Raw genomic sequence first — 12174 nt, 5'->3', positions numbered from 1 at the left:
ACCAACCTTTGCTCACCAGCTCTGCAGAGCCCTTGCATCATTTTCCTCAGTATCTCTGCCCCTGTCTGAGCACATGGCAGTGGTGACCAGCCCACCATCTCCTGGGGAGCTGAGAGTGGGTTTCTCCAAGAGTCCTAGCCCTATGGTTCCAAAAAGAGCCAGTAAGATTTGGAAAGGGCAGAATATCACCTTCTCTCCCTCTCCTCCCAACGTCAGGTAATAATGCTTCTCCAGGAAATATACACTTGCAGGTATTAAGAAACATGTAAATGCAGTATCCATAATATTTTACAGACAGATAAAATCTGTAATATTTTACAAGAAGACAGTATCTTGCTTGCTAGAGAGGAAAGGAAGAAGAAAGTAGACAAATATTTGCACTGTGACAGTGCAAATGGAAAGAAGATTAAGATGAAGTAAAAGAGACAGACAGACACAGAAGAAAAGAACCTCAGGGGCAGTGAGCCCAACTGTAGTCCAGCCACTCTGGAGGCTGAGGTAGAAGGATTGCCTGCACCTAGGCATGCAAGACCAGCCTGGGCAATGGAGCAAGACCAGACCTAAGAAAGGAAAAACAAAAGATAATAAAAGAACTTTCTTGTTGGGAGTGGTGGCAGAGGCTGAGGCAGGAGAGTTACTTCAAGTTTGAGAACAGCCTGGGCTACATAGTGAGTTTAAGGCCAGCCTGAGCTGTGTAGAGAGACCCTGTCTCAAACAAACAAGCAAACAGAATCTTATTTGTTTTGTATCATTTAGTCCAAGTTGGCCTTGAACTCACAAAATTGCCTGGGCTGAGCTGCAATTTGAGATCCTTTTGCCTTGGCCTCCAGAGTACAGGGATTACAGGTATTAATCATCACACTGGGCAAAAAGAAGCAACACATCCTCCACATTGAAAGGCTTGGACAGAGGTTTCCAACTGGCCACGGCAGGTGGGGTGCTGCATCTGCACCCACTGAAGGAAGGGGACAGCAGGGGACTGGGGGTGCAATCAGTGGCACAGCCCACCCTGGGCCTACACAAGGCCCTGGATTTACCCCTGAGCACCACATTCCCAGAAAGGAGGAGGAATGTTGTCTCAGCTTTCTGTAGCGGTAGATAAGGTTCTCCCCGAACTAGGCGCCCTCTCTGGGAAAGACACAAGTAGGCTGGGATTTGGCAGTGCACGATACAAGCAACGGCCTCAGTCCACTGCAGCCCCCAGTATCACCCAGTAGCCCGCACAGCTGTCTTCCTTACTTCACTCTTCCCAAGAGCTCCCAGAGGCTACGCGGCTCACTCTCCAGGGCCCATCAGTGACCCCACTGCTCTGGATTCTCTTGCTCAGTGACCCCGGCCAGCACTCCAACTTCTGTTTTTTTCTGTTTGGCTAATGACACAAGGAGACGAAATACAAGGTAGCAACACTGGCCTCAGTCTCAATGTCTCCTGGTAGAAGCATCCTCTCTTGGGTACTAAAACCTTGAAACCAGCAGAGAACAGGTTCATGGGGCCAAAGGTGAAAATTACTGTGAAGGGATTATTGGGTATGATTTTACCCACTTTACCCTCCTGCTTCTTAGTTCTGAGTATTTTGGCCACAGGAGGGACCAAACCATTGAAAGCATGTGTTGTATCCTACAAAAGAGCTGCACCATCTCCGGAGATGTTATTCTGTGTCCCTGGTGACCTGTGTCAGGCCATTGTTCAATGGTCCGGACAATGGGGTAAATGGTAAGACTGTTGACTCTGACAGAGTCCATTGCCATGTCTTTCCCTGTAAATGTTGTGAGAGCTTTTTCTTTTTCAGTGCTGAGGAAGGGCCTTGCCTTGGGCTGGGAAAGTGCCATGCTCCTGAGCTACATCTGTGGCCCTCCCCGACTTTCCAAGGAGTTTACTGTAAGCCCTGGAAGAGAAAGTCTGTTTCTGCACGGAGGAGTCTCACTTTATGCTGGGGAAGACAAATTGTTATTAAGCGAAGCAAATGAAGACTCAAAATGCAGTGTGATGAGTGCTATCGCAGAGGTCAGGAGGAGCGACTATGGGGATCAGATGAGCAACGAGACTCAGTCCAGAAGGTCCCCCATGAACCCGGCACAGATGTGTTCAGAAGAGTGCTGGCCCCGAAGGACTTGTGAGCGTGCCTGACTGTGATCATTTTCTCCCCTCTTCCTCCCAGATTCCAGCTCTGCTTCACTGGCTCTCCCTTTTGAGCACAGAGGCCCACGCAGGGCAAACAACCCTTTCAGTACTCCCTGTCTGTCATTCAGAGCCCAGAGCCCTTAGTAGGTGCTGAGTGAGCAGAGGCTGGGATTCAATCAGCCATTCCTCCCTCCAAGTCAGTCCAGTCTCTGGTCTTTCTGCCTTAGTGTTCCTACAGCATTATTTTCTTCCTGTGCGTGTCCATCACAGCTCTGACATTTCATGTGTTGGCTGATAGGCTTTGGCTTAATGGCAGTTAGTGCTCCCTTTTAGGGCAGAGCTTCCACGCGGCCACCCAAAACTACAAATCTGATACCCTTTCCTCCTTACTTAAAATTCTGCATGAGTTCTTATCTCTCAAGAGATAAACCTAAAATCCTAGAAAAGAGTCTTCAAAAAGAGGTTTCCTGCCAGTTTTTCCAGCCTGAACCACCTGCTTCTGTTTGCACAAATCTAAAAATGTTTACAAGGCCTCACCTCCAGCTCTTTTGCAGACTCTGCCCACTGAGCAGTCCTCATCTCCAGTGCAGCATACTACCTCAGATGTCTCCTTTACAAGACCCTCCTGGGTTTGGCCCCACCAATGGCACCCTGTCCTTTGATGAAAATTCTAAAAATTATGATGCCCTATATGCTATAGTGTGGATCTAAAGTGACCTGGAAGGCCCATGTGTTAAAGGCCAGGTTTCCAGTCTGTGGTGCTCCTGGGAGGTGGTGGAACCTTTAAGAGGTGGGGCCTAGTGAAAGGAAGTTAGGTCACTGGGGGCGTGGCCTCGACAAGGATATTAAGGCCCCATTCCTCCTCTTCCCTTCTCTTTTCTTTCCTGGTTGTTTTAGGGTGTTTCTTGATTTTTGGGTTTTTGTTTTTGCTTTTTTTTCTTTCCTGGTTGTTTTGAAGTGAACAGGCCACCTACACTACAGGCACTGGCCATGATATACTGTGTAGCCACAGGGCCACACGATCGCAGATTGAAATATCTGAAACTGTGGGTCAGAATAAGCCTTCTCTCTTACTAGGAGGATTATCTCAGCAGTTTTGTTACAGTACTAGAAGGCAGACAGCACACATGCCTTGAATGCTCAGCCCCCAAGCTCCTCTGCAAACCTTGCCTGCTGGCCAGTCTTTCTCCCTTGCAGCCCACAACCCCAAATACCTCCTCCATGAAGCCAACCTGGACCTGCCCACAGCAGCTCCCTGCCCTGTGGGATTCACATGATTGTATACCACAGGTTACTATTCACAGTCTCTCCTCCCACCAAATATAAGCTGCTTGAGGGAAGAGGCTGTTTGTTTGTTTGTTTGTTTGTTTTTTGAGTCAGGGTCTCACTGTGTAGTGAGACTGACCTGGAACTCACTATGTGGCCCAGGCTGGTCTCAAACTCACAGCGATCCTCCTGCTTTAGCCTCCCGAGTGCTGGGATTACAGGCGTGCACCATCACGCCCAGCTGCTAAGCAGAGGCTGTTTTAACAAGATCCAGGGTTTAGCTTGTATCTGGGAGAAGAAGCTGAGGGCTTCAATAAACAAACATGATAATCCTGCAGGACCTGAGAGGTGACACCGTAGTGGGGGGTTCAGATATATATCTCAAGAAGAAAAAAATACCAAGATTTAGGGGCCGATGGATAAGGTGTAGGCTTATATCTGCGATTCAATAATGAGGATCATTTTTCTCATTTAATTTTATTGGCTTTTTCTTTTCTGTTGCTGGGGACTGAACCTAGGACCTCTTGCATGCTAGGCAAGTGCTCTACTACTAAGCTGCATCCCCACCCCCAGCCCTCAATGCATTTTTACATAAATCCTACATAGCTGGAAAGTAGACCTTCTCTGTCCCTTCGTGTAGACAGAGCCATGGAGAAGGAGGTCCCTTCACTGAGAATTTATTTTTTTAATGAAGTTTTTTTTGGGGGGGGTACCTGGGACTCAAACTCAGGTCCTTGCATTTGCAACGCAGGTGCCAGAACCACTCAGCCAAATCCCCAGCCCCCTTCACTGAGACCTCATTGGAGTCTCACAAGACACAGAAGCTTCTTTTTTGCAGCAATCAGATATGTCTCTGGGACATGTGGCCAACAAAGGGCCTCTGTCTTCTTACGGGATGGTCTGGACAGGAAAGGGTGAGACGGAAAGGAACGAAGCTACTCTACTGCTGTGCCTGGCCACAGGGTGGGCGGCTGTGAGGAGAGCAGCACCCCTAGACAGGGCTGGTGCAGCAGGCACAGGCTTAGGCCCCACCCTCCCACCTCCGCTCCACACAGGGCTCCCCCAGCAGGGACTGAAGAGTGGGTTTGGTGCCTCAGCTGCTAGAGAGTGAAGAGAAGGTCCCAAAGTCACACTGTAAGGAAGACTGGAAAGGAGGCCCTGACAGGGGCCCACATTCACCTGGGACCTCACTGCACGGCCTGCTCCTGGGATTTGAGGGGACAGAGTACGAGACGTGACCTGAACCAGAGTGGAGCATGGCGCTCCTGGCATGAAGTCAGGGCAAGGGGTGCCTGAGAAGGGAACGCAGGAGTTTCGGGGTGGGGGTGGAAGAGGGAGGTGAGAACTGCAGGCATTCGGGCAAGAGGAGCAATCCTGAGGGAGGAGCTGGGTGCTCCTGGGGACCTGACTCCACTGGAGAGGTGCCTTTGCTTTCTTTATTGCAGTATACTTTCATTTATTTATTTTATCTTTTAAAAATTAGGTTTTCACTACTGTGGATTAAATTTAGGGCCTTTGCCCTGAGCTGCCCTGAGCTACATCGCCAGCCTTGTTTTGTTTTGTTGTTTTTTGAGGCAGGGTCTCTATATATTGCTGAGTTGCCCAAGTTGGACTGGAACTTGTGATCTTCCTCCTGCCTCAGCCTCCTCTGAGTGCAGAGATTACAGGCATAATGCCTGGCTTTTATTTTTAATTTTCGAAGAAGTCAGGGTCTTGCTCTGTTGCTCAGGCTGGCCCCAAACTCTTGGTCTCAAGTGATCCTCGTGCCTCGGGTTCCTGGGTAGCTGAGCCCACAGGCATTGTACCACTACATTCAGGACTGTCATTTCCTTTTTTTTACTCTGGCTCTTAGTTCCTCAAGGGATCTGATCCTCCTGCTTCTAGCTCCTGAGTGGCTGGACTGCATACCCCTGGATTGGCAAGAAAATGAGCATTTTTATTGGGAATAAATGTGCTCAGGAGCCACTGTGCTAAAGGAAGGACCTTGAAGAGGGGATAGGCATGGATACAGATTCTTAGGTTACTTGCAAAAAGTTGGCAGGACCAGTATGAGCTTTTTATTTGTTTGTTTGGGTACCAGGAGTCAAACTCAGGACCTTGTGCCTGTGAGGCAGGCAGCAGCACCACTGAGCTAAATCCCCGGCTCAAGCTCCGTTTTATAGAAAGTAAAATGTTCTAAAGAGAACTGACGAGGGCTGAGCCCCTGCTCATACGAAGTGCAGCACCTGTGCTTTCTTGTATGTTATTCTTCTGCCTCTCTGAGGGGAGGCTGGGGTTGGAACAGAAGAGAAGTTTGAGCTGGGCGTGGTGGTGCACGCCTGTAATCCCAGCACTAGGGAAGATGAGGCAGGAGGATCGCTGTGAGTTTGAGACCAGCCTGGGCTACACAGTGAGTTCCAGGTCAGTCTCAACTACATGGTGAGATCCTGTCTCAAAAACCAAAAGAGAAAAAAAAAAGAAGAGAAGCTTCAGTGAGTTGCCTATTGTTTGAAAGCTTTGCAGAAGTGTTCCAACTTCCCGACTCTGCTCATTTGCTTAAGTAAAGGCCTTTCCGCACACCTGTAATCCCAGCACTCTGGGAGGCTGAGACAGGAGACTACAAGTTCAAGCCTACTCTGAGAAGTCTTGTCTCGAAATAGCAAATAAAAAGAGCTGGGGATGCAGCTCCGTGTGAAGACGCTGGGATCAAGCTCCAGTGCTTAAAAAGAAAGGAGGAGGTATTGGAAGCTAGAAACAAGGACGCACACCTGTAATCCCAGATGGTCAAGAGCCTGAGGCAAAACACAAGTTTGAGGCCAGCCTGGACAATTTAGCAAGACCCTGTCTCAAAATAAAAAATGAAAAGTGGCTGGGGATAGCTCAGTGATAGAGCACTCCAGGGTTCAATCCCCAGTACCACACAAAAGGGGGCAGTATTTGGGAAGCTGACCCTGAGTACAGGTGAGTGGGTTTCTGAGGACTAGAGTTCGGGCATGGGTGGAGGGTGGTAGAAAAGCCCGGCTTCTCAGAGAACCCTTCAAAGTCACACGGGGCCCGCGTGGCTGGCTCGTGTGGGAGACAGTTCCCAGCCCTCCTGTGGGTTGAGCGGAAGGACAGGAACATTAACACTGAGAGCCCAGGGTTTCCCTGGGGGTCACCCCAGATGGAGAACAAAGCAACAGCACATAGGTATCTCCACCCATGAATTTTGCTCAAGTGGCAAAAGCCTGTGTTTACCGGGAACCTATGATGTGACGGTGGCCGTGATGCATGCTGGGGAGGTGTGCTAGGCACTCAAACCTCAGGCGGCCACAGCACTCACAGCAGCACACACAAGAAAGGGTGTGGAAGGAATGTGCAGGCCTGGAAACTGCAGCTAGAGCCAGGAGGGAGGTGGCAGGGTTAGGGGCTTCCCGGGGGTAGGTCCCGGAGTTTCTGACCCACAGCTCTTCATCTGTTCGCAGTCTGTGAGTGTCATTTGAGTTTGCCACCTCTAGGATCTGTGATAAGGCTAGGAAACTGTCTGGGAAGAGGGACCTGTTTAGTGATAGCAGCAAGGAAGCTAATTAAATGGGCTCATTTACCTGACAAATTCTGTGATTTATGGGATAGCAAGGAAGTGGGTCTCCTGGTAATATTAGGAGCCTGGGAGCGTGGACTCCTAGCTTTCTTCACTAGCTCCATCCTCGACATGGAGAGTGACTGTAAGACCTTCGTCTTACCTGATTCGCTTCATTTCCTGCTTCTGCTCTAGCACCTTGACCTTCCCCTTCCCACCTACTGGGGTGCTGGTGCCTGGCGGCTGGGCCTCCACGAGCATGAACACCCCCACTTCACATGCACACAGAGCAGGCCCTCCTCCTTCTAGGCAGGAAGTGTCGATCATTGTCATCATCATCATCATCATCGGGGTTTTTTTTAGTCAAGGTCTTGCTATGTAGTCCAGGCTGGCCTCGAACTCACAGTGATCCTCCTGCTTCAGCCTCCCTCGTGCTGGGAAAGGAAATGGGGGATGCTCACCCATCCTGTGGCACAGGGAGGGCATCACAGCACTTCTTACCTGATTTTTTTAGCTCTGTACAAGCTCTTCTATCAGTGTCATGCCGTGCTTGGTCCACATGGGCTGTAGCACTACATACGCCGGAGCTGTCTTTTCTGTCCTGGACTCAGAACCAAGACACAAGGTCCTGTGCAATAAATATAGGCTGGTTATTAATGAAATTTATTGCCCACTCTGTAAAGTGGTGACAGTTGCCTGCCAAGCAGTTTTAGATCATTAGGGGGAAAAGAACCACATAAAAGTAAAGTATTAACTTATAAAGCCATTCCCCTTTTAAAACATCTGTAAATGCTTTCCTTGTTGTGGTTTCCTGTACCACATGAATAAACTTCAAAATAACTGATATCCACCACACATCCAATACAGCTGGAAAGCGCTAAGCAATCGCAGCACCTACCTTTAATGATGTGATTTTGAGTTCAGAAAACCGCAGCTCAGTGGCAGAGCACTTGCCTAGCACAAGGGCTCCACTCTTGGTCCTCGAAGAGCTCTTGGTGACCTCAAAGATTGGCTCCCAAACACAGAGGGAAAATCTAGCCCTTTTCTTCCTGAACAAAATGACCTGTCACCAGGCGTGTGCTGTACACCTATGATCCCTGAACCCTGGCAGGCTGATGCAGGGTGATTGCATGTTCAGTCCCAGCCTGGGCACCTCAGTGACTTCACAAGACCCTGTCTCAAGAAAGGGGGTGGTGCTGGTGCTGGGGATAGAGCTCAGTGGGAAGGCCCTGGCTTCAGTTCCCAGCACTGCAGCCACAACAGTAATAATGAAATTACTAGTGTAGGATTCGACTGAAGATAGTAAAAGTTTTCTTAGAAAAAATAAACGGAGCTTCTTTGTGTTCCATGCTCTGTCTTGAGTATTTTTGTAATGCACTAACAGTTGATACTGGTTATACTGTCTCTCTCTTGTATTTTTCCACGTGATTTCAGGATATATATGCATTGTTCATATTCCACTCTTTGGTTAAAATAACCGCCATTTATTGACCACAAACTGTTTGCCATGCATTTTGCATTTTTGCTTATTGATTCCTCTCAACAGGAAGGCGTGTACTTCTGGATATGTTTGTGTTCCATTCATTTTTTTTTTTCCATCTGAGGATGGGATGGGACCCAGGCCTTGCATATGCTAGGCAAGCAGTCTGCCACTAAGCTGCACTCGCAGTCCCAGAGTCATCTTTCTGATACACAAATCTCCTGCTCCAAACCCTTCACATGCTCACCATTGTTCTTGGACTGACTCCCAAATTCCTTTCATCCTCCCAACCCTGTCTGGTACTGAGGGTGAAATGCAGGAGCACTCTACAACTGAGCTACATCTCCAGCCCTTTGCTATTTAATTAATTTATATTAAATTAATTATTTTAATTAATTAATTTACTTTTTGACACAAAGTCTCACTAAGTTGCCCAGGCTGGCCTCAAACTTGAGAACCTCCTGCCCCAGCCTCACAAGTAGCTGGGATTACAGTGTGTGCCAACTCACTCAGCTTCCAAATTCTTTACCCTGACAGGCAAGGGTCGAGTGTATTGCTCAGACCCTCTCACCCCTGGAGCATTCAGCAGTGCCTTTAGTTCACCAAATATCTTTCCCACATACTGGCAATACCCTTCATTTCTTCTCTTCTCATTCTACCTAGGTAATGTCCTCAGATAATTATGCACCATCTTCCTGTCACCACCTCCCTAAAGAAGTGTAGATATCCCCTCTGTTTTCACCCTGCTCTGTACCCTCTACTGAAGCCCTTGTCTCTCTATTGTACCTGCCTGGGTTGTTTTGTTTTGGGTTTTCTTTTGTTTGTGGTTCTGGTGAGTGAACCCAGGACCTTCAAACTGAGCTACATCCTAGCCCTTTCTTTATTTCTTGTTTTGAGACAGGGTCTCACTGAGTTGCTAAATTGTGCAGCCTGGGCTCGAATTTACAATCATCCTTCTGGGACGACAGGCACGTGACACCACAGCCATCTTGGTTTTTTGTTTTGGTACCGGGGATTGAACTCAGGTCCTTGCGCTTGCAAGGCAGACCACCGAACTGCTGAGCTAAATCCCCGGCCCGCCATCTTGTTTGTCATTTTGGAACCAGGGGTGGAACCCAGGGTCTCCCCCATGCTACACATGTGCTCCACCATTGGGTCACACCCCAGCCCTGAGTTCTGCTTTAGATGGCTTAAACAGTTTTGTTTTAGATGGGTTAAACTCCAGGTCCCTAGAGCAGATCTAAGTAGAGATGAATAATATGAAATTAGAAATCAGTGTGACTAGAGCTGAAGGTAGACTTAAGAGTTGTACCAGGAAGAGGAGGAAGAGAGAAAAGTAGGGCTGGGTTGTAGCTCAGTGTGCTTGTCTAGCATGCAGGAGGCCCTGGGATCCCTGCACAGAGAAATAACAATAATGACCACAGGAGAAGAGAGAAAATAGTGTGGGGCCCGCTGTCGAGGCAATGGTAAGGGCAGATATGAAAGAGGGGGTCTCAGACACGGGCAAGGGTAACGGATATAAGGGCAAGGAGGTCTCGAGCGGTCTTGAGCGTATCGCTAGGCCCACGGACAAGCTGGGGACGGACAGTGGAACCTCAGAGGCAGGATCTTTGTGGCAGCCAGGCCCCAGGTGGGTGGGAGGGGCTGGGCTGGGGCGCGGGAGGCAGGGCCAGCTCTGGAAGGAGTCCAAGCACTCCTCCCTCTGAGGCAGACTGTGCGGCAGAAACCCTGGCTCAGCCCCAGCGCAGCGGGGAGCACAGCTGAGCCTGCTCCCGCCTGCGCGTGCTCTCTTCCCAGCGCGGCCTCCCTGTGACCAACTGGGAGCCAGGCGTCCACCAATCTTCTCTCCAAGCCCGCGAGTGCTGTGGAAACAGCTCATCTCTCCAGGGAATTCAACAACCTGCTTTATAGTCTTCTCGGTTTCTATAAAAACATGTATTTGATGATCCAACCCACATTTCAGCTGCGCTCTCTCCATCTTGAGGGAGTTAGTTTAGGGGGACAATGAAAAGGAGCCACAGGAGGGGCCAAAGGAGGGGAGCAGGGCACGGTGGTTGGCCAGTGTGTGTCGCCGTCTAGGTGTGATTGCACCAATGTGGGGGAGGGCTTGTCCTGACACCAGTGTGCAAGAACGGGCAGGCGGAGGTGCAAGCTGACCGTGGGTCCCCGTTCTTCTGTCTCCCATGAAGGACTCCCTGTGGCGTGAACACGGCTTGAATGAGGGTCACACACATTTTGCCCGGCATAAATATACTGAACACTGCACAAAGTACTGATGTGTGTTAGGGGTTCACATGATGACTTAGAAATGTTTGCACGCTGGGTGTGGCGACACACACCAGGCTGAGGCAGGAAAATCTCAGATTACAAGGCTGGGCCACCAGCCTGAGACCTTGTTCCACAATTCAAAACATAAATAAAGGGCCAGGGATTTAGCCAGCGTTTCGGTGGCCTGCCTTGCAAGCGCAAGGACCTGAGTTCAATCCCCAGTAGCAAAAACAAACAAGCAAACAAAAAAACCCAAAAAATAAATAAAAAGGGCTAAGGATAGAGCTTTTGCAAAGGCCCTGGGTTCTCTTTCCAGTACCGCAACCATCAGTCAATCAACAAACCACCCAAAGCACCCAGCCTGGTTCAGGGGATGTAGCTCAGTGTGGAAGGGTGTGAGTTTAACAGGTACAAAAATCTCATTCCAGCCTCAGCACAAAAAAATTCAACCTGCAATACTGAGCAAAACTAGTGTGTTAGAGAGCTGGAGATTTGGCTCAGTGGTTCTGCTACCTGCCTCGCGAGGGCCAGAGTTCTAATCCCCAGTACCAAAAAATAAACAAACAAAAAGTCCTAGGATGTTACAGCGTAACTTTAATATAAATATGTAATTTTCCCCCCCAGGTACCGGGGATCGAACTCAGGACCTTGTGCTTGTGAGGCAGGTTCGTCACTGCTGAGCTACATCCCCGGCCCACCACATATGTAATTTTAAATTCTCCAACAGCCACATTTTCAGAAAGGGCTGGAGTAGGAAAAGAGAGGGCCTAGGACAGCTCTGCGGGAGAGCTCTGGCCTGGCTTGGAGAAGCGCTCGTTTCACGCTAGCACGGATTTGTGTAGGAAGCCACGCCCCGCAGCCCTGCTGCCCCGCCCACTCTGCCCAGGTCCCCCACAGCTCATGCACTGATGAGCCCTGCGTCCCAGTGGCCAGAGTTGGTTCTGAGCCGCTCAGGACCGAGGGGCCGATCCGCACCCGCTTCCCCTCACCCTGGGCAGAGCTGTGGCCTCCAGCTGTCCAGTCCCACCGTCACTGAGCCCAACAAACTTCCTCCCAGGGGAGAGAGGCCCGGATAGCTCTGTCTGCCTTGTTGGGACCCGCAGAGGCACTGCGAAGCTGTTTGTCCTTGCCAGGGAGTTCGGTTACAAACATCTGCAGCTGCCAGCTGTTTCCGGGTCCCCTGCTATTTACTGTGTGTACTCGAGGGATGGACACCTGGGGTTTTCTTTCTTTGCGCAGCTTTGTTTCTTTGGGGAGCACTGCCCTGCCCACTGTCCCATGGCCTCTCACTCTGGCGGGGCTGTCACCTGGAGGGTTCTCCCCACTCCTCCACCCCACGCCAGGCGGATGCCCTCTCCCCAGAACTGAGGGAGATTGGAGCCAGAGCCCAGGTTCCACTGAGTGCCCCGTGCCTGCCCTAGGCCCTGTGAGCTCCCTTCGGGGCACTTCTTCCCCCTCAGGTTAGCCAGAATCCGCCTCTGATGCTCATCACTAAAGAAGT

The sequence above is a fragment of the Fukomys damarensis genome, unplaced genomic scaffold (genome assembly GCF_012274545.1).
Source record: "Fukomys damarensis isolate Sample0158 unplaced genomic scaffold, DMR_v1.0_HiC HiC_scaffold_5, whole genome shotgun sequence".
NCBI classification, from domain to species: Eukaryota; Metazoa; Chordata; class Mammalia; order Rodentia; family Bathyergidae; genus Fukomys; species Fukomys damarensis.
This window is presented reverse-complemented; position numbering follows the sequence as displayed.